Raw genomic sequence first — 4,493 nt, 5'->3', positions numbered from 1 at the left:
TGTTTGAAAAAAAAACCCAAACAAATGCCAGCCCGCACTTCCTCACAATAAGTTTTTCATTTTCCTTTTCTTTTTTCCCTCCACAAAAAAAGACCCAACATTTTAAATACCAAAATTATAGAGCCTTTATAGAAATAATATTGCACTCCCAAACTCCAAAAAAGAAAGCCTCGTGTTCCCCTCCTGGAAAAATCTAAGAAATTGTATTCTTATATTATGTCGTCACTTGTTTAAATTACTTTTCTAATTTAATTGCCTACTTTACAGGAGGTGAATGTGTTACATTTTTAAAGAAACTTGATTGCTCCCCCCCCAAAAAAAACAACAACAACAACACAAAAACAACCCAAGCAAAACAAAACAAAACAAACCCCAACAACTTCATGTTGTCTTTTCCGTCTGAACCGGCTTTTGATATTGTTCATGAAAATATCAGAATAATATTGATAATTGTCGGTTTTCATTAAATGAATGTGAATTCTACTGTTGATTAGGCCTAAACGTTATTTATCTACTTTTTTTCAGTCCAGTGCAGATTGTTGTTGTTTTGTTTTTTCTGGCAATTGCAAAAATCCAGTCCAGCTATCCACTAGATCTACTGAGTTTTGATTAGCAAATAATGATTTCCAAGAGTTGCAACACTTGTATGTTTATTTAACAAAATGACAATCAGCAGGGTGTCAAAGCAGAGGGCGAAACTACACAAGGAAAAAGACAGAAGACGCGGGGGATGAAAACGAGCCGGGGCGCTGGCGGAATTACCGCCCTATGTCGGCGTCAGACTCCGGTGTGATTGGCCCCAGCGCGCGCGACAGCGGCCAGTCCCCGGCGGCGGGGGGCGGCGACTTATCGCGTGCAGGCGATTAGAGATCTCCCATTGGCCGGTGGCGCAGAGCTCTTCACTGACTGCTCCCTCGTGGGCCGCCCGTCTCTAGGGTAGGGATGGGATTGGAGGGGAGTGCGGAAAGCAACAAAAGACATACCCGAGAGAGTAGCTCCCTCAGTACCAGAGCCGTGTGTGGAACAGCCCAGCGCGGCCGCCCGGGTGTGGACATTTGAGATAGGAGATTTACCGTACTTGGCCTCTAGGCGACTCCAAGACCTCGGAGACTCAGGTGACTTTACAGATAGGCGCGCGCGCGCCAGATAGTGTAGCCTTCTGAGACCATGTGCAGCGCTCCCTGTTTGCTTGTGCAGCGTCCCCGCTCCTTCGTCTTGTCATATTTAGCGTTAGTGCTTTGGTCATCATCTCCTTACCTGACAAATAATATGAGCTTCGATACCCTGAATTTGTAACGACTCTTTTAGCCTATCAGTTTTGTTTTGCTACTGCGGCTAAGTTTTTTTTCCCGTAACTTAAAAAAGGATGCCCAATACGCGCTTTCGAAATATTTTTTCTTGTGATAAGTTTGGATGGAGTACGTTTTCACTCAGTTTTGCTATTTGTGATGGATATGTTTAGCTTTTGATGTGGCGGCGTGGAGGGACTCTGTGGTGCGCTCGGCGGGTCGCCGTAACTTAGTGTGAGTGTGAGGGTGAGTGTGGGGGTGGGTGTGGGGGTGCTCACGGGGGAGCTGTTGTGTCAGGTCGACATAACGGGAGAGCCGCTACTCTCTCGGGGTGGGACACTCCGGCCACCATAACTAGAACGATGGCGAATTATGCTTAGTCCTGTAGGATTTCATTTTTGTACGAATGTCAATTGCCTCTCTGCAGGCGATCTAAACAAAAAAAAATAATTAGAACACATCTATAGTGAAAAAGGGGGGAAAGTTTGTGAGGGATTTGAAGAGCGCTCATTGTTATTAATTAATGTGTTCTGGAGTAGATGTTGATGGATTTCTGAGTGCAGATGTGCGGCACGGAGGAAGCTCAGCCATGTCAGTATTGTCCCTGTGTGAAGTGTAAGTAGGATCCGCTCTAGCTACTGTCTTTACTTTCCCAGTCTTTCATTATTATCATTTTTTTCTCTCTCTCTCTCTCGTTCTACTTTCCAGTCCAATTCCTGCATACATGTACACAAGATTTTGTGAAAACGCATTCGTTTCTAACTCTTTCTGTTCATTCTGTACATCTAAATTCAGTTATCAAAATATGTTTGAGATAAACTGGTCTTGAATCGAAACTTTAGGCTTAAACATACCCCCAAACATTATCTTTGGTTTCCTGTACCCCCGTTGAAGAGAATTCACACTTCTTTAAGACGAAAGGCGGAGAAGGGAGGGGATGAGGCGAACGAGTAGCGTTATTAAATGTAGCCGAAACAGAATGCTGATGCAGAGTTATATATTAAAAAAAAGAGAAACACATTTTAAAAATTGCATGTTTTTAAAGAGGAGCAAAACCCACACAAACAAAACAAGCTTACGAACTTTTAAAAACCATAGCACATAATATAATATAAAGAAGTTGAACAAAGACACAAACAAACCGATTTATGGTGAATAGATGTTGTATAAGCACATGTACTAAAAGGAAAAGAAAAAAATAACGTAAATATAAATTTATGATTCTTTCGTTCTCAAATCACATCTTACTATTTTCCGAAACAAATAAATCAAACTAAAAAAAAACAACAGCCCAAAAACAACTCAAATATCTTTTCTGACCCTTTTTGCCAACATGTAATTTCGTAAGTCCCATTCTGTGCCCAGCACAATCCTATTTGCCATCTTGTCGTCAATGATAAAGGTAATAATAACGACAGCAACAACAATAAGAATGTCACCAACTCTGCTACAACAAGGCACCACTAGAGGCTTACGATTTTGTTTGGAGGATCCCGTGGTCAATGGTAGCTAGAACTATGAGGCAATGAGAACATCTCTGTGACAAATTCATTGAGACAGGTCGACACGCTCATAAGATACACTTCAATTCCTAAGTCATTTTAGCCATTTTGAGAAAAAAATGAGGAATTTTTTTTGCCTAACAATTGACTCCATGAAACGTTTGAATTTTGGTATACTCACTTGATTTTATATTTAGTTTGGATTATCCTTTTGTCCAGTGGACTATAATATTATCAAGCTGGCTCTGCTCTACGTTTCAGAACCAAAAACTCCAAACCAACCAAATATGACTTAGGCAATTATCTTATATGTATAAAGGAAATGAACGAGCTATCAACTAGAGTGAGCCTAATCAAGTAAATACAAGAGCCGGGCGACTTTATAAATTGTGTCGAGTTTGTGACAGTCATCTACCTGGTAAACGGTCATTTCGTCACACGGTCATCTCGTCACATCCCAATTAAATGTGACGAAATGACTTCGCTATCTACCTGCATAGTATGCTGGACTTAAAACCAGAGAGAAATATAGTGAGAAAACTAAAATAAATGTTCAAGTTTATGTATAACAAATGCCACTGTCGGCATTACTTCTACGCGGCTGTTGACAAGTCGTGATTGCGCCGTATTCATACACTAACACACATCATTTTTTTAAATCACAAAGACGCAGTCACACACACGAATACAAACGTGTAGACACATACGTACACACATACGCTCGCACACGCGCACACACACACACACACACACACACATACACACACACACAATCATACGCACACACACACACACACACACACGCGCGCGTGAGCGTGCACCGGTACACATACTTGTATACAGATGTAGAGATACATAATATACCGACATACGCACGCACGCACTCTCACAGATGCAATCCTGAGTCGTCCATTTGGAAAATTCACGTAATAATTCCTAAAGAGATATAATTGCAATTTTTAATCTGACTTACACTGTGTTTCTAGATCTAGTAATAGGCTGTTGTTTAAACTTAAAAACTGTGTATTTGTTTGTTTGATTTTTAAAAATGTCATTCGATTAATATTTTTGGAGAGAAAAATGGGGTTGAAAAGGAGGGGGTGGGGTGGTAATCGCTGTAATAGGTAGGCCTGTCCTTTGAGTTTCAAGGGCGCACTCTTTACTGTGGCTATCAGAACGTGCAATAGACTAAGAGCAACAGACATCCGAACGTAAACGCAGAGAAGACTCGGTGGACCGTCAACTAAACCTTCAACTAAACTAGGAACACCGCGGTAGACCTTCAACTAAACTAGGAACACCGCGGTAGACCTTCAACTAAACTAGGAACACCGCGGTAGACCTTCAACTAAACCAAAATCATGGCGTAGACCTTCAACTAACTAAACTGACATCGAAGACTTTCTGTGCGCGATCATCCATTGCTTCTTCCAGTCAAATGCTTGATCAGTATGTCCTTGCAAACTGCCCAATATTTTATCTGATATGAACTGATGAACATAGATATCTACATTTATTTTAATTGTCATTTGTTTTTTTGTTTTTTTTAACTGTAGAATACGTTTAGAATAATGTTCGCATGATTTGTCATTGGATGATTCAAGAAAAACTAATTCTTTAACAAACAGGCGCAAGCACATAAGAGGCATATCTGCTCTCTTTCTCTTTCTTTAGCTCTCCTCCCCCCCCTCTCTCTCTCTCT

At 40.9% G+C, this 4,493-nt stretch overlaps 1 long non-coding RNA gene across 1 annotated transcript in view; it reads left to right on the top strand.

The window, feature by feature from the left end:
• The first annotated feature begins 873 nt into the window (after window positions 1-873).
• Window positions 874-4,493, top strand: part of LOC118477783 — an 11,133-nt gene continuing 7,513 nt past the window's right edge. Inside the window, exon 1 of the long non-coding RNA XR_004858607.1 lies at window positions 874-1,115. This is a non-coding gene — a long non-coding RNA (uncharacterized LOC118477783). The remainder of the gene's footprint in view (window positions 1,116-4,493) is intronic.

The sequence above is a fragment of the Aplysia californica genome, unplaced genomic scaffold (assembly GCF_000002075.1).
Source record: "Aplysia californica isolate F4 #8 unplaced genomic scaffold, AplCal3.0 scaffold00010, whole genome shotgun sequence".
NCBI lineage: Eukaryota > Metazoa > Mollusca > Gastropoda > Aplysiida > Aplysiidae > Aplysia > Aplysia californica.
This window is presented reverse-complemented; position numbering and strand designations above follow the sequence as displayed.